The sequence below is a fragment of the Schistocerca cancellata genome, chromosome 6, assembly GCF_023864275.1.
Source record: "Schistocerca cancellata isolate TAMUIC-IGC-003103 chromosome 6, iqSchCanc2.1, whole genome shotgun sequence".
NCBI lineage: Eukaryota > Metazoa > Arthropoda > Insecta > Orthoptera > Acrididae > Schistocerca > Schistocerca cancellata.
Genome location: NC_064631.1, coordinates 30,566,525 through 30,594,516, shown reverse-complemented (window position 1 = coordinate 30,594,516; position 27,992 = coordinate 30,566,525). Strand labels below are relative to the sequence as shown.

Sequence of the window (27,992 nt, the reverse complement as noted above, 5' to 3'; positions counted from 1 at the left end):
AAAAATTTAATTTATTTTATAACATAGTCATAAAGTACTTTGAAAACTGTTGTCATAATAAATTAACATCTGTAGGCAGATTACCTAAATCCTGGGTTACGAATGGAATTAAAATGTCATACAGAAGTAAGAGAAGCTTCTAGTCACTATGAAGGGACACAAATGACAGGAATTAATCCATTATGAGCTGAAGTGTAAATTTTAAGCGAAGTCATCAGAATACAAAAATGTATGTATTGTCAAGAAAAAATAACCTCCCCCAACAACATGAAAGAACTATTTGGAACATAATAAAAAGACAAGAAAAATGAATCACTGTAATTGTAGACACGTTTAATATCATTTTTCATCAGTAGCATACAACAGAGGTCTGAACATTTCCTTAGTAGACCCTACAGTTTCTAAGAAAACCTATGCAAAACAAATTTGATGGAATTCAACTACATCCTACATCTACAAAAGAAGTATTCAACGTCATCAATATTTTTGGAAAATAAATGTTGAACCGGTTAGCATTAAATCAGGCGTGAGTACAGAGAAATACAGGGTGAACATTAATAAAATCGACAGACTGCCGGAATGGATTCCTGACAAGAAATGGAGGAAAAAAGGTCCTAAGAACATGAGTCCAGAAATGGACGGTGTGCGTGGAACGACAAAAAATAGTCCCGGAATACAGTACGGAGCTGCATCGCATCCGCGTCACAACAGACGTTCAAAGTGGCCTTCCTGGATTGCAATGCACGCGTTCACACTTCGCATCATCGACTGCCGCACTCTTTCACACGTTCCGGTCTCTTTCCTAACATCATCACAGACGTCGTGACCATACTGTTGAAGGGTCAGCACATCAGGAAGTCGTTCAGCATACACAACGCTTTTCAGGTGCGCCCAGAAGTAAAAAAATTTTGCGGGTTTAAGTCTGGTGGTCTAGCAGGCCATGCTACAGAGCCTCCGTGTCCCATCCAACGTCTGGGGAAGATGTTGTTGAGGTATCGGTGAAGTGCTATGGCGAAGTGGGGTAATGCTCCGTCATACAGATACCACATAACCTGTGGTATTGCCAAATGCACATTATCAAACAGCCCAGGCAAAGTACTCCGCAGGAAGTCCAGGTACGTTCCTACCTTGAGACTTTGGGGTATCAAAACCGGTCCAGGAATTGGTCGCCAAGAAACCCTGTCCACACACTGATGCTGAACCGATGCTGATGAGCCGCCTCAACAATTCCCCATGGATTGTCTGTAGCCCACAGATGACAAACGTGCAGATTGATGACGCCAGTTCTGGTAAACGTTGCTTCGTCGGTAAAGAGGACTGATGACAGAAATCCCATAATTATGATGGTCTGATGCGACAACCATCGACAAATTCCTTCCCGCAGAGGGAAATCCGCTGCTGATAATTCTTTATTCACTGCGGATAATAGGAATTGTAGCGGTTGTCATACAGGATACACAAAATCGCACTTTGCCTTAGGCAATGTTGGCGGGCCACTTGCCTGCAGGTTGTACTAAGGTTCATCTCAATACCCTGTAGAATCCGGCCCTTCAAATCTGGCGCACACACCGTCCGCCGTCTCCTTGCACGTTCGTCTGTCTGAAAGGACCCATGCTAACGCAAATGCCCAAAAAGGGCTTGAAATGTGGTGTGATGTGGTTGGTGTCTATGAGGGTACTTCTTTTGGTATAGCCGTCTGCTTCTCGACCGTTTCCATCTGCTTGGCCGTATTTCAGTACTCTGTCAATTTCTTATCGCACTGTCAAATCTCTCATCCCATCTTCATCTACGTCCTCTACCCTTTCTATAACATTGCCTTCATGTTCGTCTCCCTTGTATAGACCCTCCTTATACTCCTTCCACCTTTCAGCTTTCCCTTCTTTGCCTAGTGCTGGTTCTCCATCTCGACTTTTCATATTCACACAGCTGTTTCTCTTTGCTCCCATTGCCTCTTTAATTTTCCTGTAGGTGGTATCTGTCTTACCCCTAGCGATATATGATTCTAAATCCTAAAATTTGTCCTCTAGTCATTCCATCTCAGCCATTTTGCACTTCTCATCAATCTCATGTTTCAGATGTTCATATTTTCCTTCATCTGCTTCATTTGCTGCATTTTTGTATTTTCTCCTTTCATTAATTAGTACAGAAATAGACGGAGAACGTGATGTGGCGCTGGTAGAGCTTATACAAAGCCGGGAAGTTTTTGACACATAAAAAAATCCAAACATAAGAAATCGTCAGGGATAGACGGCCGTTCCTTAGAATTTTATTAGATTACCAGTTCAGTACAGCGTCATTCAGGTTAACATCTGCTCAAAACATGGATTGCAACCCTACACAGGCCGGTAGGTTCAGTATTATGTTACGGTGAACATTCGCCTGGGTTGTCATCACGAGTCAGAGTAAGCAATAACACTACAACATATGAGTAGTCCATTAAGGATTTCTATCATTAGACTACACCACAGTACTACGTTAAAAAGTATAGGTTTTTATTTATAAAATCAATATTGATTCAGATACAATTGTTTGCCGCTAGTCACCTTCCAAATAGTCCCCTTCAGCTCATACACACTTGTCCTAAGGCTGTTCCCAATGCTGGAAACATCGCTGGGAAGCCTCGTTTACGCCGGCCGAAGTGGCCGTGCGGTTAAAGGCGCTGCAGTCTGGAACCGCAAGACCGCTACGGTCGCAGGTTCGAATCCTGCCTCGGGCATGGATGTTTGTGATGTCCTTAGGTTAGTTAGGTTTAACTAGGTCTAAGTTCTAGGGGACTAATGACCTCAGCAGTTGAGTCCCATAGTGCTCAGAGCCATTTGAACCATTTTTTTTGGAAGCCTCGTTCGGTATGGTGCGCAGCTGATCCGCCGAATTATGCATAATGTCCTCCCTGTTCTGAAACCTGGTCCCTTCAGAGTTTTTTTCAGTTTAGGAACAAGCCAGAATGCAGTCGGTGCTAGGTCAGGGGAATATGGAGGCCGAAAAACCACAGGCGCGTTGTGTTTGACCAAAAAAGTCCGAAGTAACGGAGGACCATGAGCGGGTGCGTTGTGGTGGTGAAGGTGGCAACTGCCCGCTGCCACCAACTCTGGCCTTTTGCGTCTCACTGCCTGAAGGCGACGCATAACCTCGTGATGGGACTCCTTAGTGATATTAGTAACTTCTGGTGTGTGCTCATCATGGAGTACGCCATTCGAATAAAAAAAAAGACGGTCAGCATGACTTCCACATTGCTGCGAGCCGGTCTCGCTTTTTTTGATCTCGGGTATGATAGCTACTTCCATTGTGATGACTAGAACTGTGGTTCTGGGCCGTATCCATAAACACGTTTGGTATTGTTTGTACCACGAGGTAGCATTATAATAGCCAAGTGGGCGGAATTAACTATTACCTAAATCACGAAGCCAAGTGATTATTTCAAAGCAAAACCGTCTAAGTGGGACAAAGACTTCCTTCAAGAAATGCACAGCAGCTAAAGACTCATATGCCCGAAGGAATATTGATAATGACAAGTGATAGCGAGAAGCAAAATATGCTTGTCTGATACGTCAGGTCAGACAGCGCTTGTTTTTCTGGAGTATAAAATGACAGTTTCGCCTTGTTATGGGGATAAGATATTTAATACGTAATGCTTAGTAAACAACCGTCTTCCTTGGACTTTACCCATATGTTGACCTCACCCAGACCTTAAATATAGAAAATTTAGAGCTGAGAACTCACTCAAAATACTAGCAGAAGACGCAGATTTTCATGATTTTTAGTTCAAACGAGTAGCGAAGAGCAAAGCGTTTGTTTCATGCATTAATTTGCCGCGACTCAGTTTGAATGAAGAAGAGTTTCTCATTTTCAGTTTCCTGTATAAATGTGAATTTATGTTGGAGAAGCCGATCGGTTATGGAAGTGAAGGCGAAATAAATGACACAGGCGTAAGGGGAAGAAGAGGACTAAGGAAATACAAGAAACATGACCATGGCGTTGCAGTTGCTGGGTGATGCGTGCGGTTCGCTGGTGGATTTCCGCTCCCTTTGATTTTTTATCACTTAACATTTGTTATTTATCGATGAGCGTGGTACTTACTCATTAGTGGAATATTGCAATTTGCTGCAACATTCTGTGTTTGTACGAATACAATAATGTCCAAAATTAAAGTAAAAAACTGTTATTTCCCCGTCCTGTGTCTAATTCACGGTATAATCATGCAAACTGTCAACAGATGTCGTTACGGTCGTGTTCCGCGCAAAAGATGGCATTCCTATCCACGGACAACCACGCCAGCAATGACTTGAGTGCATCTCTCAAGTGGGGTAGTGTTTACAGGGTAGTCCCACATCCACAATCGCTGGGTACACAATCACAGACGGGGTAGTATAGCACAGTGAAGACGCCTAGGACTCGCTGCTGTGGAGGGCCACAGGAAGAATGGATCAGGAGAGCGCAACCTAATGTGTCCCGACGGCTTAATGTGAATCGGTCTGTTGTTTCTCGGAGGAGCCGATAGTCTATAGAGACCAAAACTGTGTCCCGGAGACAAGGATACAGCTGACCACGTGTGACCTCAGGAAAAGTGGACCGTTATTTGGCCGTAAGGGCACGACGGTACCGCCTTACTACTGTACCGCAACTGCCATGTGAGCTAGCAGCATCCTCTGGACGTGTTGTATCGAGGGAAACGGTGTACGGAAGGCTTCAGCAGAGACCTTTATTGTTGGAGACCTGCTGTCTGTTTACTTGTGGCGTGTCTTCGCAGAAGGAAATGTCTAGAGTGGAGCCGTCAACATGCCACCTGGACGGTCGAACGGTGTGGGCCCATGTTCTTTTCACAGATGAGTCCCGATTTGGTCAGGAGAGTGATTCTCGACGGATTCGCATGAAGAGGGCACGTGGAAGACGATTTCGGGACCCAAACATTGTGGAAAGAGACCGATATTGAGGAGTATCTCTAATGGTGAGGGCAGAGATTATGTTGACCGCTCGAACATCTCTTCATGAAATTGTATGGCTGAATCAGTAAGATTTAACAGCTGTCAGGTACCGTGAGGATATCTTTGGATCTCATGCGTGGTTTTTGCGAGGTGCTGTGGGCCCAGGCTTCGTATGGATGGACGATAATGTGCGACCTCATAGAGCACGGGTGGTAGACTTTTTTTTTTTTTTTTTTTTTTTTTTGGAAACGGAAGATATTGCAGGCATGGCGTGACCTACTCGCTCTGCCGATTTCAATCCGGTAGAGCACGTCTGGGATGTACTAGGGAGACGGACTGAATCACGTCAGCATCCACTAACCACTATCCAAGACTGGTAAGCAGCTCTGCAGGACGAATGGGCGTTATTGCCTTAACCTGAGACTGATGGTATCATTCACAGAATTTCCCGTCGTTTTCAGTCCTCCATTGGTGCCAGAGGTCGTCATACCCACTACTGAGCACATTAACCAGTTGGCAGAATGTGTGTCCAACTCCATTAAGTTGGAAGAAACGAAGAACATTCTTGTCTACGGTTATGCATGTTGCAGTTGATTACGTTCTGCGTTGCGTACATAGTTTTTGCTTTACTATCATGTGTTTATACCGTTTTGTGGCAATTAAACGCAACCTTGAAGAATTTCCCGTTTCTTGCTTTAATTTTGGACACCAGTATAGGATCACATTCTGCTGAGGCAGACACTTCAGCTTCGTCTGTATTGTTACGTGTTCCCAGCAAACGTGGTTTCAATGTGATGCGTCAGTCCTTGTTCACTGCCCTCGTAGCTGGTGCTTGATTCCGGATTCTACATGGCGTAGTTCGGTGGAGACACCGGATGTCTCGGTCATCAACATTGCCATGGCTCCAATAAGGCTACGCAGAAGCCGTCGCCTTTATGGGTAGAAACACGAGTACCAAAAGTACGGTCCAAATGCACATGGTACTACTGGATCCAAAACATCGGTGAGTCTGATGCACATAATTGGTACGGCAGCGTATTAGTGCTTCGACCAAGTGACTGCTAAGGATGTGGGACAAACTCCGGGCGGAATTAAAAAAGCGTTTGGCGTCAATCACCAGCAGGTTCGCATAGCCAAAGAGCAACGGGAAGACGGAGACAAGTGGCAGGAAAGACGACAGTCGTAAATGCAGTGCGTTCAGGTGCTGTGTCACGACGCGGACCTCAATGTGGCGGAAGCTGACAAGTTTGATAGCTAATGAAGCGTGTATAATGCCCTTCTTTTGAAAGATGTTACACGACATCGGGACAATAAACCAGAAAAGAGTGAGCAGAAAGACGTTCGATGGGCTTTCGAATGTCGGATCGTTGGCAGTTACTTAAGACCATCAAAACCTAATGTCGTTAATACGGCGAACAGAGAAGGATATGTCAACGTCGAACCCAGACTACTGGAAGTAGCGGCGTTGAATGTAGAATCCACGCAGGACAAGATAGCATTTTTAATTGATGCAGATTCTACTAGGCAGAACAGCACTGAGTAATGTAGTCAGACACCCAGGATATGTGCCGGGAACTACAGACAACATTCAAGGTTTTAGGCGACACAGCTGCTACCAGTTTCCTCGTCAGTTTTACTGCTGCACAGAAAAACGCACATTCGGAGAACAGAAGACAGCACGCCGGAGTGTTTCTCTTATGGATACCCTCCACATGACGTACGGTAGGTCCACCGCAAGGAAAGAACGAGACTGTTCTACGGCTGTTATCCCGTGAGACACCAGACGACAAGGCAGGTCTAGACGTGCCGGGAAAAGTGCACCGTCTCTTCTGCGTGACACTTTTTTGCGGCCATTATATATTAATCTTGACATGTGTACCATTGAGTGCGTTCCAAAGGATTGGAAAAGGGCAGAGGTCATCCCCGTTTTCAAGAAGGGACGTCGAACAGATGTGCAGAACTATAGACCTATATTTGTAACGTCGATCAGATGTAGAATTTTGGAACACGTATTATGTTCGAGTATTTTTCTGGAGACTAGAAATCTACTCTGTAGGAATCAGCATGGGTTTCGAAAAAGACGATCGTGTGAAACCCAGCTCGCGCTATTCGTCCACGAGACTCAGAGGACCATAGACACGGGTTCCCAGGTAGATGCCGTGTTTCTTGACTTCTGCAAGGGGTTCGATACGGTTCCCCACAGTCGTTTAATGAACAAAGTAAGAGCATATGGACTATCAGACCAACTGTGTGATTGGATTGAAGAGTTGCTAGATAACGGAACGTAGCATGTCATTCTCAATGGAGGAGTGATTTCAGGTGTGCCGCAGGTGTCGTAGGATCGTTGCTATTCACAATGTACAGGGTTATTACAAATGATTGAAGCGATTTCACAGCTCTGCAATAACTTTATTATTTGAGATATTTTCACAATGCTTTGCACACACGTACAAAAACTCAAAAAGTTTTTTTTATGCATTCACAAATGTTCGATATGTGCCCCTCTAGTGATTCGGCAGACATCAAGCCGATAATCAAGTTCCTCCCACACTCGGCGCAGCATGTCCCCATCAATGAGTTCTAAAGCATCGTTGATGCGAGCTCGCACTTCTGGCACGTTTCTTGGTAGAGGAGGTTTAAACACTGAATCTTTCACATAACCGCCGGCCGCGGTGGTCTAGCGGTTCTGGCGCTGCAGTCCGGAACCGCGGGACTGCTACGGTCGCAGGTTCGAATCCTGCCTCGGGCATGGGTGTGTGTGATGTCCTTAGGTTAGTTAGGTTTAAGTAGTTCTAAGTTCTAGGGGACTTATGACCTAAGATGTTGAGTCCCATAGTGCTCAGAGCCATTTTTCACATAACCCCACAGAAAGAAATCGCATGGGGTTGTCGGGAGAGCGTGGAGGCCATGACATGAATTGCTTATCATGATCTCCACCACGACCGATCCATCGGTTTTCCAATCTCCTGTTTAAGAAATGCCGAACATCATGATGGAAGTGCGGTGGAGCACCATCCTGTTGAAAGATGAAGTCGGCGCTGTCGGTCTCAGTTATGGCATGAGCCAACTTTCCAGCATGTCCAGATACACGTGTCCTGTAACGTTTTTTTCGCAGAAGAAAAAGGGGCCGTAAACTTTAAACCGTGAGATTGCGCAAAACACGTTAACTTTTGGTGAATTGCGAATTTGCTGCACGAATGCGTGAGGATTCTCTACCGCCCAGATTCGCACATTGTGTCTGTTCACTTCACCATTAAGAAAAAAAGTTGCTTCATCACTGAAAACAAGTTTCGCACTGAACGCATCCTCTTCCATGAGCTGTTGCAACCGCGCCGAAAATTCAAAGCGTTTGACTTTGTCATCGAGTGTCAGGGCTTGTAGCAATTGTAAACGGTAAGGCTTCTGCTTTAGCCTTTTCCGTAAGATTTTCCAAACCGTCGGCTGTGGTACGTTTAGCTCCCTGCTTGCTTTATTCGTCGACTTCCGCGGGCTACGCGTGAAACTTGCCTGCACGCGTTCAACCGTTTCTTCGCTCACTGCAGGCCGACCCGTTGATTTCCCCTTACAGAGGCATCCAGAAGCTTTAAACTGCGCATACCATCGCCGAATGGAGTTAGCAGTTGGTGGATGTTTGTTGAACTTCGTCCTGAAGTGTCGTTGCACTGTTGTGACTGACTGATGTGAGTGCATTTCAAGCACGACATACGCTTTCTCGGCTCCTGTCGCCATTTTGTCTCACTGCGCTCTCGAGCGCTCTGGCGGCAGAAACCTGAAGTGCGGCTTCAGCCGAACAAAACTTTGAGTTTTTCTACGTATCTGTAGTGTGTCGTGACCATATGTCAATGAATGGAGCTACAGTGAATTTATGAAATCGGTTCAATCATTTGTAATAGCCCTGTACATAAATGACCTTGTGGATAACATCGGAAGTTCACTGAGCCTTTTTGCGGATGATGTTGTGGTATATCGAGAGGTTGTAACAATGGAAAATTGTACTGAAATGCAGGAGGATCCGCAACGAATTGACGCATGGTTCAGGGAATGGCAATTGAATCTCAGTGTAGACAAGTGTAATGTGCTGCGAATACATAGAAAGAAAGATCCCTTATCATTTAGCTACAATATAGCAGATCAGCAACTGATTTCATAAATTATCTGGGAGTAGGCATTAGGAGTGATTTAAAATGGAATGACCATAAAAAGCAGATGCCAGACTGAGATTCATTGGAAGAACCCTAAGGAAATGCAATCCGAAAACAAAGGAAGTAAGTTACAGTACACTTGTTCGCGCACTGCTTGAATATTGCTCACAAGTGTGGGATCCGTACCAGATAGGGTTGATAGAAGAGATAGAGAAGATCCAACGGAGAGCAGCGCGCTTCGTTACAGGATTATTTAGTAATCGCGAAAGCGTTACGGAGATGATAGATAAACACCGGCGGAAGACTCTGCAAGAGAGACGCTCAGTAGCTCGGTACGGGCTTTTGTTGAAGTTTCGAGAACATACCTTCACGGAGGAGTCAAGCAGTATATTGCTTCCTCCTACGTATATCTCGCGAAGAAACCATGAGGATAAAATCAGAGAGATTAGAGTCCACACAGAGGCATACCGACAATCTTTCTTTCCACGAACAATACGAGACTGGAATAAAAGGGAGAACCGATAGAGGTACTCAAGGTACCCTCCGCCACACACCGTCAGGTGGCTTAAGGAGTATAGATGTAGATGTAGATGTAGAAATGGGTTGTCTAACAGTTCAGTTATATCCGTTTGTTTATTCCCACAAAAAATATTAATCCCAAATCTAAAACATCGTGAAATTAATTTCGAACATTTTCTGAGTAATGAGGGAAGTGCACCGAGAGGGATAACATATCTTTATTAATCAGTTTTTGAAAATCTGTCGCAAGCAAGCAGTGTCCGAGCCGCCCGGCTGCATCACATCCCTAGGGATGTAGTATACTAAGGGCAAGGTTATGATGTGGAGTCGCAGGACTACCGTAATTGAGCAACAGACACGGCGACCACTGCCAGCCGTCGCTTACAGGAGAACGAAGACTGAAATTCATCGCACAGAGTCAGTCGTCCATTTATGTCTATTTTCGACTGACGTATTTTAAGTTCCTGGCTAGGACTACAATTAACATTACTATCATGGATTTGAAATACACAATCGGTCAATTTTACAAGGCGCAGTGTCTTGTCTTTTTCTTCAAAGAATATTTGGTTTCATTTGTTCTCATTAGATGGTCATTCTCCTTTACGTAGTGAGAGCGTATGTGTGACAGTGTGATTACTTATCTTCAGTCGAGTGGAGTGTTCAGTTTTATTAACAGTTAACATTAATTAATTTATCAGAAAGTATTCTTGGCATATTCACAGGGAGCGGAACGTACATTAGGCACTCAAGTTATTCTACGGCCCGAGTCATGATTTTTAGGCGATCATATAATATTTCCAGGGGACTTTGATTTTGGGCCCCTAATAGTGCTGGTTCAACTGCGATAACCTTCAATTTTCTTATTACACTCTCACAAAATTAGTTTCATTTAATTTCAGCGATTTACATAATAAAGGAACCGTAACGACTACATCAGTGACGGTTCTCTTATATCGACCGCAATGACCTATTTTTAAAGTATCTGAATAAGCAATCTAGTACGCAGGTTTTAATAACACGAATGATGACAGGCCGGAGAACTGTAGAGTGTGGGGTTTTCCGCGTATTAAGTGGCAAAAAACTGATCCAGAAAATTGTAATTGCTCCAGCTACGCTGCCACTGACGCGACCGGTAGATAACTGGCCGTTGGAAGCGGCTGCACTACAGCGGAACGAGAATGCAGCTGTCGTCACGGAACTTCCGACTTTAGCTGCGTTCATCGGAAAATATTTAAAAAAATATTGTCAAAAACCAGTCTTATATTGTTCTTGTCTAGAGACATATCTTGTATTGCCTGTGCGCACCAGATTATGTTTACTTGATTCGACTTTGAATTGAAATATTACTGAAAGCTACGGCATTTGGCGCGATATCTGTATAAGAATGGGAAGAATATATCGCTATTAATTTACTGAAATTCTTGACATGTGGACTTTGTAGAGTGAATTTATTGATGTACTTGCTTGGTTGAAGTTTTATGTTGAAGAGGAACACTCGTTATTAAAATATTTACGTCAAAGTGACACACTGTTTATTCCTAGAAAGAGCTGTAGCTTCCGTGGAAGCGGAAATTTTTAGCAGTTGTGGTAGTCATGATTTCTCCTCACGCTGAATACGGACGCAGATAACTGGAAAGAGTATCCAGGGCTGGTTAACTGAATCAGTTTTAAACCGCCATGGGATGTGAACTTTTAGGCCCATCTGTGTGGAGTCCACTTGGATTGATGATTCTAATAGGCGCATGCAAGTTCGTCCAGGTTGAGAATGAATTAAAATCTGACCACTTACGATAAATCAAAGACCATCGATAGCTGGTACGTCATGCACACTTACGTATGTTGAATGTCAAAGGACACTTGCTTGGTCTCTTGAATCTGTTATAGTCTAGATCAAGCACATCTATGTAGAAATAGTTTTGTATTTTATTTTTTGCACGTCTAGTGTGAAAATGTTCTAATCCGTGTGTACTAGGCAATGGTACAAATGTCATACGCGGTGTGTGTGTAACAAAATAAAAACATTTAATTTAACTAAATAGCCTTTAAGATGGTTCAAATGGCTCTAAGCACTATGGGACGTAACATCTGAGGTCATCAGCCCCCTAGACTTAGAACTACTTACACCTAACTAACCTAGGGACATCACACACATCCATGCCCGAGGCAGGATTCTAACCTGCGAAGGTAGCAGCAGCGTGGTTCCGGACTGAAGCGCGTAGAACCGCTCGGCCACAGCAGCCGGCCAGCCTTTAAGAGAATGAGGTTTCTCTTGTTGCTTTAAAATGTCAGAAGGTGCTCATTTCTTAATGTTGTTCTTTGTGAACCTGTGAAACCTCACAACCAATAATATTGGACTCTTTTCTCGCAGTTTCACTGGCACTTAATTGTTTGCTTAAGTTTAGGTAAATCTTTGGTGAACAATACTAGGTTTCACAAAAAGATTCTTCAGACTTCGCAAGACTATATCTTGTACATCAGTGAAAATAGAAACTTTGGTTACATTCTTTTCACCTTATGCATGCAACTAAAAAGTATAATTTAAAAAAGATCCACTTTTCCAAGGATATACACTACTGGCCATTAAAATTGCTACAGCACGAAGATGACGTGCTACAGAGGCGAAATTTAACCGACAGGAAGAAGATGCTGTGATATGCAAATGATTAGCTTTTCAGAGCATTCACACAAGGTTGACGTCCTTAGGCAACACCAACAACGTGTTGACATGAGGAAAGTTTCCAACCGATTTCTCATACACAAACAGCAGTTGACCGGCGTTGCCTGGTGAAACGTTGTTGTCATGCCTCGCGTAAGGAGGAGAAATGCGTACCATCACGTTTCCGACTTTGATAAAGGTCGGATTGTAGCCTATCGCGATTGCGGTTTTTCGTATCGCGACATTGCTGCTCGCGTTGGTTGAGATCCAATGACTGTTGGCAGAATATGGAATCGGTGGGTTCAGGAGGGTAATACGCAACACCGTGCTGGATCCCAACAGCCTCGTATCACTAACAGTCGAGATGACAGGCATCTTATCCGCATGGCTGTAACGGATCGTGCAGCCACGTCTCGCTCCCTGAGTCAACAGATGGGGACGTTTGCAAGACAACAACCATCTGCAAGAACAGTTCGACGACGTTTGCAGCAGCATTGACTATCAGCTCGGAGATCATGGCTGCGGTTACCCATGACGCTGCATCACAGACAGGAGCGCCTGCGATGGTGCACTCAACGACGAACCTTGGTGCACGAATGGCAAAACGTCATTTTTTCGGATGAATCCAGGTTCTGTTTACAGCATCATGATGGTCGCATACGTGTTTGGCGACATCGCGGTGAACGCACATTGGAAGGTGTATTTTAATCATCGCCATACTGGCGTATCACCCGGCGTGATAGTGTAGGGTGCCATTGGTTACACGTCTCGGTCACCTCTTGTTCGCATCGACGGCACTTTGAACAGTGGACGCTACATTTGCAGGTGTGTTACGACCCGTGGCTCTACCCTTTATTCAGTCCCTGCGAAACCCTACATTTCAGCAGGATAATTTACGATCGAATGTTGCAGGTCCTGTACGGGCCTTTCTGGATAATGTTCGACTGCTGCCCTGGCCAGCACATTCTCCAGATCTCTCACCAATTGAGAACGTCTGGTCAATGGTGGCCGAGCAACTGGTTCGTCACAATACGCCAGTCACTACTCTGTGGTATCGTGTTGAAGCTGCATGGGCAGCTGTACCCGTACACGCCATCCAAGCTCTGTTTGTCTCAATGCCCAGGCGTATGAAGGCCGTTAGTACGGCAAGAGGTGGTTGTTCTGGGTACTGATTTCTCAGGATCTATGCACCCAAATTGTGTGAAAATATAATCACATGAGGCCGGCCAGAGTGGCCAAGCGGTTAAAGGCGCTACAGTCTGGAACCGCGCGACCGCTACGGTCGCAGGTTCGAATCCTGCCTCGAGCATGGATGTGTGTGATGTCCCTAGGTTAGTTAGGTTTAAGTAGTTCTAAGTTCTATGGCACTGATGACCTTAGACGAAGTCCCATAGTGCTCAGAGCCATTTGAACCATTTTTTTGTAATCACATGTCAGTTCTAGTATAATATATTTGTCCTAATGTATACCCGTTTATCATCTGCATTTCTTCTTGGTGTAGCAATTTTAACGGCCAGTAGTGTATTTTTTGCATTCAAGCACATACAACTTTGAGGCACTTTTTACATTTACCTTTAGGACAAAAGTTTTCATTTAATTAGCACCTAAGTTCAATGGATCCTCCAGCGGACTAACAAGAGCAAGAAGACGTTAGTCAGACGCGGTCCCTGTTTGTGCAGCATTGTCTGGAGTTACTGAATCACTGCCATTACTTGGCAGAGTCACGATTCACCCAAAGTTTTTGCATTGATTGCTGCATAGATGGCGTTTCTTTTTAAACCTTCACAAAGTTACGAATGTCTGTAACAGCAAATGACAACGACATATATATGTGTCAGCTTGTATAAAGTAGACATGGCTTAAAGCCAAAATATTTGCACTTGATAATGGCCTAAGGCCGAAATTGCAATAGTGGAAATAGAAAGTTTAACAGTCACTGGCGTAAACATGATTTCTTTCAAGAACCTTCACAAAGCGTAAGGACAATCAAATAGCGAGAGATGAGCCGATCGTGTAGGCCTATGGTACGATGCGAGATCTGTACGCCGCTTGCGGGTTGATTGGCACTGAGGCAGCTCATCGCTATGGAATGCTCTTTATCTACAGGCGTCAGTGCGGTAGCGCTCTACCGTGTTGAAAAATGAACCGTTCGGAACGTTCTCACAATTGTGAAAAAAACCATACGAACGAGCGAGCTAGCTGCGCCAGGGAGTGATTCCTAGAGGCTTGAACCAACAACAGTGCGGTAGTGCTCTACCGTGTTGAAAAACTGAAACGCCGCCTAAGAAAAATTATAGAATTACTTTGCTGATACACCTCTTACATTATTTGATTTTCAAACAGCTGAGCAGAACTGAACGTACTCAGACATTTCGCTCTTTACCTATTCTGATCATCACCAAACTGACACACAATATTTTTAGCGCAGTGCAATCTGACTTTCAATAATCCCTACAAAAGAATGGCCCTGACTAACAATAATCTATACCCCTCATGAAACACTTACCTCACAAAAATCTTCGCTACTCGAACTACTGCAATACAGCGAGCGCCACTACTGCCAGCTAAATAAAAGATTCAAAACTACTGAAGGCACTAACTACTGATAGGCATAGTTAGCAAATGAGAGATTTTGATAGAGAACAATGTATTTACCTTAATAGTTCAAAAATGTCTCTGAGCACTATGGGACTTAACTTCTAAAGGTCATCAGTCCCCTAGAACTTAGAACTACTTAAGCCTAACTAACCTAAGGACATCACACACATCCATGCCCGAGGCAGCATTCGAACCTGTGCCCGTAGCGGTCGCGCGGTTCCAGACTGTAGCGCCTAGAACCGCTCGGCCCCACCGATTGGCTTACCTTAATAGTGTTCAAAAGTCATAATATATATCAGTCCACGATATCCAATATTACAAATTTTCTCTTTCTGATGGACACACGTCCAGATCGTCCGCTCTCAAAATTCCGCCATCTCTCTCCCCACATCCATCACTGTTGGCGGCTCACCTCCAACTGCGCAACCCTACGCGCTGTTAACAGCCAACTGCCCAACACTACAATAGCGACTATTTTAACAATGCCCACCAGCCACAGACTGCACCCAGCACAGCCAGTGATTTTCGTACAGAGCGCTAGGTGACGTTACCAACATAAAAACCTAACCCTACTTACAAAACGAACCGTTCGGAACGTTCTCACAGTTGTGGAAAAAGCCAGATGAACGCGCCAGCTAGCCGCGCCAGGGAGAGATCCCTAGAGGCTTGATCCAACAATTGAACACTGGCGCCAATGTAAGCTTTAGCTTTCGATGCGTATGTTAAAATTCACTTCATGTTTCTAACATCCAGGACATATATGGTATTGTGACGTACAGTGAATATTTTTGAAAGAAACTGTATATTTCAATTATAGAATCAAATTTCGGATCTTTCCGGTGCTGTAATCCTGATTCTGCCCGCCCCGTTCACCCAAATACTCATGAATGAACCTAGTAAAACACTGTGATTGATGCTCGCCTGTAAGTAGGACGGAGTACGATTATTTCGAGTCTGCATCGAACGGAACCTCCTCAATGGGGTCGCACCTCTTAGAGAAACTGGTGAGAAGTAGAGATGGGCAAACTGAAACACGTAACTGTTTCGAAACAAATGAAACAGTACTATGTATTGTTTTGATACGCTGTTTCGAAACAGTGAAACAGTTTGTGTTTTGTAATCTAATAAACCTACACATTTTATCATCTTGAATGTCTACTGTGTAAGTATGTCCATATTAAAAAAATGAGGTGCGAGAGCGCTAATCATATCGCAGAAAGTATTAAACTTTCACTTAGGTGTCTTGGCAGTTTCGTATTTCCTGCAGCAAATGCGTTGCTTTCGTGTCGTGTGACTTTCATACTTTTCAATTGACTGAGGACAGCCATACCTCAAGACAGAAGAACCACCACGAACGGAACTGCAGGTGGGAGCAAACTGCAGAAACAACGGATATGCTACAGAGATTCGCACATTCCGTTTGTATGGGTAATATACCCATCCCGCTAATTTCCATGCACACAAATGGAAGCATTGTGGATAATAGGCACAGTGACTAAAGATTCACAAATAACGCCAAATAATTCTAATAAATAACAAAATATAACAGAAAAAACTTTGTCTTTCAAGGTGTTTCGAACCGTTACTATAAATTCACCATGCTTCCCAGCCCTTCCCGTTCACCATTACACTATCAGTGATATGTCAAACAGATTGCTTGCAATTATGCCTACATGAAATTTATGTATATGTCTAATAACTATCACTCTGCGCCTTTTTTTTATTCAAAATGTTGTAGGCTTATTTGCGCTGCTTAATATGATTACTGTACATGAACAGAGAAGCATGTGTTATAAAAAAAAAGGGTAATTTAACTGGATCATTTTCGCATATTTATTATTTTGAATGTGAATAGTATGCGTTGTTTTATTGTTTGGTTAGTGTTTATAAAGCAGATGTTACGCCATTTCGAAATAGGACAGTCAGCTAGAGACGAAGCTTTATTTTCGGATATCTTAAGCTTCATGCTATTGCTTGTCAAAAAGATTTCGACGCTCTTGAAAGTGTTTCATGAAGTGGTATGTTGTGTTTCAGTACCTGTGCCGAGCCCGAATCTCGTCCGACACAGACCGGAATGAAACATCACTGTTTCGATACAATTAGTCCGTTCCAAGCACAGGTGGACTGAAACAGCCTTATTTTGAAACAACGATACAGTTTCTGTGGCTGCCTCGAGATCGAATCTGGTCCGGTTATCCGAGACAGGGACGGAATGAAACACCACTGTTTCGAAACAGTGAACCACAGCCGTTCCGAAACACTGAAACAGTTCCACGTATCGATACACTGTATCGAAACATAGGAACAGTGGCCAAGTCTAATGAGCAGGTTAGTTGTACAGGTACAACTTCTCCGAGAGAGAGAGAGAGAATGTCACGCTTGTAATCGAGTCGGGGCCAATGTTCCGCTTCGCTCATCTCGGCAGCTGTCTGGCGGGGAAGAACTGTACACAGAAAAAAAAGAGGATCGGGAGATAATACGCAAATCGGAACAAAAAACGAGCTAGCTGTGAAGTGTGGCGTGGGATAAGCCAACCATCGCCGGCTATTATCCGATACGCGGTTGCAACGTAACGTAGCGGACTGAACCGAGGCCGGCAAGGTCACGGGTGCTTTTCGGCCGACATGAAGCCTGACGCCACGGGCAACTCCCCCCCCCCCCCCCAACCGTTCCTCTCCCCCCTCCCCCCCGCCGGACCCCCTTCCCGCCCGCAGAACAGCAGCCGAGCCACACAAAAGCGACGCCGACGCCGGCGACTCGACACGTCACACAGCAGCCACGCGCCGACTTCACCGCCCTGACCTGGTACGTACCGCAGTGCCTCATTCTCGCTACTGACCTATCTCCTATAGTCTGTGAACTCAAGAGCGAGCAGCGCTTTTGGTGGGGCAAGAACGATGCCACCGGCCTACAGGGACATCCAAAATCTGTTGCCCGTTATCGGTCTAGCGGTGTAGATCGGCGTGCAGTGACATACGTCGTTTCTGTTCGTGGGATCTTACTTGCCAGTGTCTGTGAGTTAACTTTGTATGCCTATTGATGTACTTCGATACAGAATTTGAAACACGAACAGCTGCTAGCATGAGTTTCTTAGAAGTAGATACCATAGGGGTTGCGAAGCAACTCAAATCGCTTGATACGGGCAAGTCTTCAGGTCCAGATTGCATACCGATTAGGTTCCTTTCAGATTACGCTGATATAATAGCTCCCTACTTAGCAATCATATACAACCGCTCGCTCACCGATAGATCTGTACCTACAGATTGGAAAATTGCGCAGGTCGCACCAGTGTTTAAGAAGGGAAGTAGGAGTAATCCATCGAACTACAGAGCTATATCATTGACGTCGGTTTGCAGTAGGGTTTTGCAGCATATACTGTATTCAAACATTATGAATCACCTCGAAGGGAACGATCTATTGATACGTAATCCGCATGGTTTCAGAAAATATCGTTCTTGCGCAACGCAGCTAGCTCTTTGTTCGCACGAAGTAATGGCCGCTATCGACAGGGGCTCTCAAGTTGATTCCGTATTTCTAGATTTACGGAAAGCTTTTGACACCGTTCCTCACAAGCGACTTCTAATCAAGCTGCGGGCCTATGAGGTATCGTCTCAGTTTGCGACTGGATTCGTGATTTCCTGTCAGGAAGGTCGCAGTTCGTAGTAATAGACGGCAAATCATCGAGTAAAACTGATGTGATATCAGGTGTTCCCCAGGGAAGCGTCCTGGGACCTCTGCTGTTGCTGATCTATGTAAATGACCTGGGTCAGCAGTTCTCTTAGGTTGTTCGCAGATGATGCTGTAATTTACCGTCCAGTAAGGTCATCCGCAGACCAGTATCAGTTGCAAAGCGATTTAGAAAAGATTCCTGTATGGTGTGGCAGGTGGCAGTTGACGCTAAATAACGAAAAGTGTGAGGTGATCCACATGACTTCCAAAAGAAATCCGTTGGAATTCGGTTACTCGATAAATAATACAATTCTCAAGGCTGTCAATTCAACTAAGTACCTGGGTGTTAAAATTACGAACAACTTCAGTTGGAAAGACCACATAGATAATATTGTGGGGAAGGCGAGCCAAAGGTTGCGTTTCATTGGCAGGACACTTAGAAGATGCAACAAGTCCACTAAAGAGACAGCTTACACTACACTCGTTCGTCCTCTGTTAGAATATTGCTGCGCGGTGTGGGATCCTTACCAGGTGGGATTGCCGGAGGACATCGAAAGGGTGCAAAAAAGGGCAGCTCGTTTTGTATTATCACGTAATAGGGGAGAGAGTGTGGCAGATATGATAAGCGAGTTGGGATGGAAGTCATTAAAGCAAAGACGTTTTTCGTCGCGGCGAGATCTATTTACGAAATTTCAGTCACCAACTTTCTCTTCCGAATGCGAAAATATTTTGTTGAGCCCAACCTACGTAGGTAGGAATGATCATCAAAATAATATAAGAGAAATCAGAGCTCGAACAGAAAGGTTTAGGTGTTCGTTTTTCCCGCGCGCTGTTCGGGAGTGGAATGGTAGAGAGGTAGTATGATTGTGGTTCGATGAACCCTCTCCGAAGCGCTTAAATGTGAATTGCAGAGCAGTCATGTAGATGTAGATGTAGATGTAGATATCCGGAAGTTATGGATAATCGTCTAGCATTGCAAGAAAATATGCAGAATACTAGGAAGAAGAGGTATTTGCGGAGTAACGAGCGTTCGATTCTCTCTAATGTTATTACAGTTTGTATTAAAGAGGCGGCCCAAAAAGAACTGTTGCTAATATTACCAGTCCCAATTAAAGGGCTGAAATCCATGCAAACGTCAGCCTCACCCAATAGGACACATAAGTACGGAACGGAAAAATAAGTCGCATGGTTTACTGGAAACGCCACCAAGGAAAACTAATAATTTTGGGAGGAAACCCATCGTTATAGACAGTTTCAAAATCACGTAAAACCTTTGATACTTGTGGAACACTATATCTGTATCTCGGTCACTATTCACCTGATCCTAAGACATATTGCTTAAAACATGTGCGCAATAGCTATTCTAAACACTGCTGAAATTACTTTCGTAACGTCTACACCGATTCTGGACTTCTAAGCAAAAAGCTTGATATTCGAGGTGCTTTCACATATTCATTTTTATTTTTTGGTAAGAACTTTTATTTGTTAATCTACAGTAATGTTATCCTCTTCAAAATATTCCCCAATACATGCTATACACTTATGCCAGTGCTTTTTCCAATTCCCGAAACACTTCAGGAGCTGTTTCTTCGGGACAGTTTACACGTCTCTTAACTGTGCATTTTTAATCTCATCCATGCTTGTAAAACAGCTGTCTTTTAAGGCCTGCTTTGAAATGTTTATACCACTTGTCTGCCCTTGGTTTACTCATAACAGGCTCACCAAAAGCAATATTTACCACTTCTAAAAACTTCATACACTTTATTCCATTCTTATAACAAAATTTAATACAGATTCTCTAATTTATTTTTATACAAAACAAATAATCGTTGATGCTACCAAAACACATGTAACCTTTCTGACAGCTGAGTAAATGCCCAATATGCGTAACATTGTAAGCGTACTTTTGAGGCATGTTTACAAAGACAGTGACGAGAAAGTAGTGCAAATCGGACTAACAAAACACACAAAATTATAAATATCTGCTTACTTTTTAAACACTCTTCGTGTTGCAAGAATTGTTAAGTTTCAATGCAGTCCTTCAAAGAAAACTTCTACCTCTTGGTAAACACAAAGTAAGAACAAGCCTTAAATTGTACAGACTGATTACATTATATGGGGTTCGTTTCACTAGTAGCAATAGAGGAACATACATTCACATGAACAGGCATTCGGTTCTATGTTTGTTGTTGTTGTGGTCTTCAGTCCTGAGACTGGTTTGATGCAGCTCTCCATGCTACTCTATCCTGTGCAAGCTTCTTCATCTCCCAGTATCTACTGCAACCTACATCCTTCTGAATCTGCTTAGTGTATTCATCTCTTGGTCTCCCTCTACGATTTTTACCCTCCACACTGCCCTCCAATGCTAAATTTGTGATCCCTTGATGCCTCAAAACATGTCCTACCAACCGATCCCTTCTTCTAGTCAAGTTGTGCCACAAACTTCTCTTCTCCCCAATCCTATTCAATACCTCCTCATTAGTTACGTAATCTACCCACCTTATCTTCAGCATTCTTCTGTAGCACCACATTTCGAAAGCTTCTATTCTCTTCTTGTCCAAACTAGTTATCGTCCATGTTTCACTTCCATACATGGCTACACTCCATACAAATACTTTCAGAAACGACTTCCTGACACCTAAATCTATATTCGATGTTAACAAATTTCTCTTCTTGAGAAACGCTTTCCTTGCCATTGCCAGTCTACATTTTATATCCTCTCTACTTCGACCATCATCGGTTATTTTACTCCCTAAATAGCAAAACTCCTTTACTACTTTAAGTGTCTCATTTCCTAATCTAATTCCCTCTGCATCACCCGACTTAATTTGACTACATTCCATTATCCTCGTTTTGCTTTTGTTGATGTTCACCTTATATCCTCCTTTCAAGACACTGTCCATTCCGTTCAACTGCTCTTCCAAGTCCTTTGCTGTCTCTGACAGAATTACAATGTCATCGGCGAACCTCAAAGTTTTTACTTCTTCTCCATGAATTTTAATACCTACTCCGAATTTTTCTTTTGTTTCCTTTACTGCTTGCTCAATATACAGATTGAATAACATCGGGGAGAGGCTACAACCCTGTCTTACTCCTTTCCCAACCACTGCTTCCCTTTCACGCCCCTCGACTCTTATAACTGCCATCTGGTTTCTGTACAAACTGTAAATAGCCTTTCGCTCCCTGTATTTTACCCCTGCCACCTTCAGAATTTGAAAGAGAGTATTCCAGTTAACATTGTCAAAAGCTTTCTCTAAGTCTACAAATGCTAGAAACGTAGGTTTGCCTTTTCTTAATCTTTCTTCCAAGATAAGTCGTAAGGTCAGTATTGCCTCACGTGTTCCAACATTTCTACGGAATCCAAACTGATCTTCCCCGAGGTCGGCTTCTACCAGTTTTTCCATCCGTCTGTAAAGAATTCGCGTTAGTATTTTGCAGCTGTGACTTATTAAATTGATAGTTCTGTAATTTTCACATCTGTCAACACCTGGTTTCTTTGGGATTGGAATTATTATATTCTTCTTGAAGTCTGAGGGTATTTCGCCTGTCTCATACATCGTGCTCACCAGATGGTAGAGTTTTGTCATGACTGGCTCTCCCGAGGCTATCAGTAGTTCAAATGGAATGTTGTCTACTCCCGGGGCCTTGTTTCGACTCAGGTCTTTCAGTGCTCTGTCAAACTCTTCACGCAGTATCTTATCTCCCATTTCGTCTTCATCTACATCCTCTATGTTTGTAGTATAATCCTGACTTCCGTTCTTATGTTAATAATATTTATGTTGTGGGTTGGCAAGAGAGCCAACCCAGTAGGAGAGGAAGCCGAAAGGCACGCGTTTTAGCTCACGCAGGCTGGCGTGAGGTCTCGAAAAGGTCAAGGAAATTAGACTAGCAAAAAAGGACGTAGCTGTGGAATACTTAACTTTAATCCATAAATGGTGAACATCGCTCTTGACGGTACATGTTTTACAGCATCAATAGTAATTGGTAATGGCGCCTTGCTAGGTCGTAGCAAATGACGTAGCTGAAGGCTATGCTAACTATCGTCTCGGCAAATGAGAGCGTATTTTGTCAGTGAACCATCGCTAGCAAAGTCGGCTGTACAACTGGGGCGAGTGCTAGGAAGTGTCTCTAGACCTGCCGTGTGGCGGCGCTCGGTCTGCAATCACTAATAGTGGCGACACGCGGGTCCGGCGTATACTAACGGACCGCGGCCGATTTAAAGGCTACCACCTAGCAAGTGTGGTGTCTGGCGCTGACACCACAATTTACTCTATAATGTTGTGTTATGGTTTTTTGTATTCCTTATGATCTCAATGCATTTGTCTAAAAATGAAGGCAGCCGAGACGTATCTGTACACGGCGTCGCCACAGATTTACTCGTAAAGCGCGTGCACGGCACGGCCGGTACTACGTTGTGAAACAGCCTGTAGAAGCGCCCTGTGACGTAGCGGGGTTGACAGAGTGGGGACTCTCTCGCTCACTCTTCAGTTTACCGACAGCCTATAGCAGCTTGTCATCATCACGTGGGATACAAAAGAATCAGGGTAGCGAAACCCAGGTTGATACAGTGTTCTTTTTCTTCTGGTGAGCCTCCGACACAATTCTGCACCGTCACCTAGTACACAAAACGCCTGCTTATGCATTGAATACCACCTAGCAATCAGGTTTCAGTACCGTCAAACGGGGTGATATCGGACGGTTTCGTCGTTATTTTGATTGTAACTTTTGTATATATTGTTAGATTAAATTGATAGTTATGGAAGTGGTAGGGTATATTCGTAACGAATAAAATATCCCAGAACCAGAAAGTGTATGTGTAGGTATATTTATCTGAGGCAGTTAAGTAAAGTGTCCGAAGTCACCCCATGGGTTGGGGTGATTTCGGACACATATGTTTTTTAAATCTCTGTCCGAAGTTACAGTACATAGAGGGTGAATTAGGACAGTTAATGCCCTTTTTTTAAAATTCTGCACGCCTTTTATTTGATTTTGGTGACATTTTACATATTTTAAGGGAGCCCTTTGTTACGAATAAGTGATATTCTGAAGATTAGATCGGTAGATCACATAACTAATGAGAAGGTATTGAATAGGATTGAGCAGAAGAGGAGTTTGTGGCACAGCGTGACTAGAAGAAGGGATCGATTGGTAGGACACATTCTGAGGCATCAAGGGATTGCCAATTTATTATTGGAGGGCAGCGTGAAGGGTAAAAATCGTAGAGGGAGACCAAGAGATGACTACACTAAACAGTTTCTGAAGGATGTAGGTTGCAGTAGGTACTGCACAGGATAGAGTAGCATGGAGAGCTGCATCAAACCAGTTTCAGGACTGAAGATCACAACAACAACAAGTGATATGGGATGATACACTGAATTTTATATATTACAGATAAGTTTCTATTTTGCAAGAATTTAAATAAACAGTCTCTTTGTTCACTTCTGCACGAGCTCATTTAATATTTTCGCTTAAGCGAACGGAAAGATCTTCTGACTGTCGCTTGAGGAAGAAATGCATCCATTCTTCTCCTGGCAAGATATTACGAAATTTCTTCTCTTTTCGGCTAGATTTATCAAGGTACCCTTTAACTAAATATCTAATATCCAATTTAGTGAAGGGAAATCCCCAATGTGCGGCCCTCAAGATGCTTTGCTTCAAAATTTCTTCTTCTTCTTTATTTAGCACTGGCTGTCCTCCCATTTTTTTCGAATGTGCTTCCTGCACTTTATTTTGTAGGGTTGACTTAGGTATACCATACAAATCACATTCTTTTCTGTACGATAATTTACCACTCTGAATGTCACGAACAGCTTTATCTAAAAGTTCCGGGTCATAACTACACCGTACTGTTGCACCTCTCCAGCTCTTACACATTCATGGCATTGTCCGAAATCACCCCACACAGTACACAGTTTTACTAAAACCGTCGTTATTTGATAACCTTGCACGAGAAACTCGACAAACTTGTTCAGAAATTGTCTCAATGCTGTTAGCTACTGAGCGCGTCGACAATTACGGTAACAAAAACTTCCCGCTCGGCGCAACAATAGATAGTTTCCACTTTACGATAATGCACGTATTTTTAACAGTGAGACCGTTCGTCAATTATTCACCTAGGAAAGCAATTGACGCAAAATAAAAATTGTGGAAAGCGATAAATGCAATCTTGCGCTTAAAATACTTGGCGCACGGACGTTAAAATAAGTAACTCTTTGTATCTATGCAGTAGCAAAGAGCAAATAAGCCATACTGTCCGCATTCACGCTGGTGTCCAAAATCACCCCGTTTGACGGTACGAAATTAGAAGTAAAAACTTCAAACAGCCAAGATCGCTAGAGTCCAGCATTTATTTTGACTACCGATTCCAGCAAACTATGTTGCCGTGTTCGGATCTCAGGCAATGCACTTCAATGAATCTCGATTGCGTGCACATTATTCCGTTCCAAATCACAAAAAGACATTTCAAATGGTTCAAATGGCTCTGGGCACTATGGGACTTAACATCTGAAGTCATCAGTCCCCTAGAACTTAGAACTACTTAAACCTAACTAACCTAAGGACATCACACACATCAATGCCCGAGGCAGGATTCTAACCTGCGACCGTAGCGGTCACGCGGTTCCAGACTGTAGCGCCTAGAACCGCCCGGCCACCCCGAAAGACATTTCAAGAACATGAAAACAGTAGTACACTCGAGTGACAAAAGTCATGGGATACCTCGTAATATTGTGTCGGACGTCCTTTTGCCCCGTATAGAGTAGGAATTCGATGTGGCATGGACTCGATAAGTCTTTGGGAGTCTCATGCAGGAATATTGAGCCAGCTGTCTCTATAGCCGCCCAGAATGTAGTAAGTGTTGCCGGGACAGGATTTTGTGCATAAACTGATCTCTCGATTATGCCCCATAAAAGTTCTTCAGGATTCATGCCAGGCGATGTGGGTGGTCAAATCATTCTCTCGAATTGTCCAAAATGTCCTTCAAATCAGTCGCGAACAGAACCCCGCGACCGCTACGGTCGCAGGTTCGAATTCTGCCTCGGGCATGGGTGTGTGTGATGTCCTTAGGTTAGTTAGGTTTAAGTAGTTCTAAGCTCTAGGGGACTGATGACCTCAGAAGTTAAGTCTCATAGTGCTGAGAGCCATTTGAACCATTCAATCGCGAATAAGTGTGGCCTGGTGACGTGGATCATTGTCATCCATACAAATTCCATCGCTGAATGGTTGCAAACGGTCTCCAAGTAGCTGAACATAACCATTTCTAGTGAATGATCGGTCCAGCTGGACCAGAAAACCCAGTCAATTCTATGTAAACACAGTCCACACCATTATGGAGCCACTTCCAGCTTGCACAGTGCCTTGTCGACAACTTGGGTCCACGGCTTCGTGGGGTCTGCACCACACTCAAAACGTACCACCAGTTCTTACCAACTGAAATCGGGACTGTTCTGGGCAGGCCATGGGTTTACAGTCGTGAAGGGTCCAACCGATGTGATCACGAGCCCAGGAAAGACGCTGCATTTCTGCAATTATTTCACACAGCGTTGCTTGACTGTTAGCACTGACAGCTCTACGCAAACGCCGCTGCTCTCGGTCACTACGTGAAGCCCGTCGGCCTCTGCGTTGTCCGTGGTGAGAGGCAATGCCTGAAATTTGGTGTTCTCGCCACACTCTTGACTCTGTGGATCTCGGAATATTGAATTCCCCAACGATTTTCGAAGTGCAATGCCCATGGGTCTGGCTCTAAAAACCGTTCCGCGTTCAGAATCCGTTAATTCCCGCCGTACGGCGATAATCACGTCGCAGACTTTTTCGCATGAATCACCTGAGTACAACTGACACTTCCGCAAATGGACTGTCCTTTTAGACTTTGTGTACACGATACTATCGTCATCTGTATACGTGCGTATCGCTATTCCATGAATTTTGCCACTTCAGTGTACACCGGCACGTCAAGCATAAAACAATCATTACATAAAATGCCGTGTATATTGTACCGACTACACATGCTCATGTTCGTCATCAGCTGAATGAAGACTAGCGTAACAGCCAAAAACTGGTTTGTGAAATTAATAACAAATACTGTAGAATATCACACCAGTGTCGTGTGTGTTTTCACTCTTAATAATGCGTTTATAAATCTATGGGGCGATGTTCCCGCACTATACATAAAAAAGCAGAAAGAATCTGCATAAAAACATGTGTACACTGTTGAACACCCAAAACGCAAGACCCTGAAGGAAGCATCCAAATCAGGTGAAATTTGCAGCATGAGGTTTCGGCGACTAGAGAGATTGATTAGCATTTCAGCACAGGTACACATAATCGACCTGCAGGCGCTATGTAAAGGGGGAACATAAGGCCGTGTGGACGTACTAAAATAGGCTATTTTCCTACGTTAAAAATATGGTTCGGATTGTTGTTATCCTGATTGATCATTACATTCAAATAGCATTTACGGTCAATATTCTCACAAAATGTCTGTTATTTTTATGTAATTAAAGCTTAAAAATCATTAAATAATCAAGATTTGGTCACGTGATCGAAAAAGCTGGTGACGTCACAGACTAGAAGTAAGACGAAGCTTACGTGTGATATAGTAGTGTTAGCCGAAGTTTCGAAGCTTCTACGTACTTTTTCTGCAAACAGCTATCTGGTAATGGAAAAACGCAATTACATCTTTCAAGTAACAATCGAAAGGAATTTTGTGGACGCTGATAGTGGGAGAAACAGGAATTAAAATAGCTGGAATAAATGTAAACAACCTCAGGTACGCGGATGATACGATCCTGTTGGCAGAAAGTGAAGAAGAATTCAGAACACTCTTACTCAAGGTGAAAGACGAAAGTGAAAAGGGCCGGTCTTATGCTGAATGTGAAGAAAACGAAAATTATGGCAACTACACCTACCAAATCGTGGCATATAGCAGGAGAAACCATGGAGGTAGTGACCACATTCAGTTGTCTCGGTTCCCAGATCTCTGCTGACGGCGACTGCAGCCATGAAATCCGGAGACGCCTGTTGCTCGGTAGACAGGCGATGTCAAACCTTGACAAGGTTATAAGGTCCAGAGATATAACACTAGCAACAAAGATCCGTATTGTGAGGGCTATGGTCTTTCCAGTTGTGATGTATGGATGTGAGACCTGGACCATTAGAAAGGCTGAACGGCGAAGAATTGACTCCTTCGAATTGTGGTGTTGGAGGAAACTTCTTAGAGTTCCATGGACTGCAAAGAGAACCAACAGATCAATATTGGAGCAAATTAAACCAGATTTCTCCCTGGAAGGTCTAATGTTAAAACAAAAGCTGACCTACTTTGGACACACAATGCGAAGGCATGCTTCGCTGGAAAAAAACATCAATGCTGGGGAAGATTGAAGGAACTAGAAGAAGAGGACGTCAGAGGATGAGATGGATCGATGGTATCACAGAAGCAATGTGTTCCAACCTGGAAGGTCTACGGGAGAAAGTGCAAGACAGGAAAAA

At 43.7% G+C, this 27,992-nt stretch overlaps 1 protein-coding gene across 2 annotated transcripts in view; it reads left to right on the top strand.

Annotated features, from left to right (window-relative positions):
- Positions 1–17,546: 17,546 nt before the first annotated feature.
- The window catches only part of LOC126191331 (lysozyme-like), a 312,485-nt gene continuing 302,039 nt past the window's right edge, over positions 17,547–27,992 (top strand). For both annotated transcript variants that reach the window (XM_049932165.1, XM_049932164.1), the window contains exon 1: positions 17,547–17,642. The gene's annotated coding sequence lies outside the window, so the exon portion shown is untranslated. The remainder of the gene's footprint in view (positions 17,643–27,992) is intronic.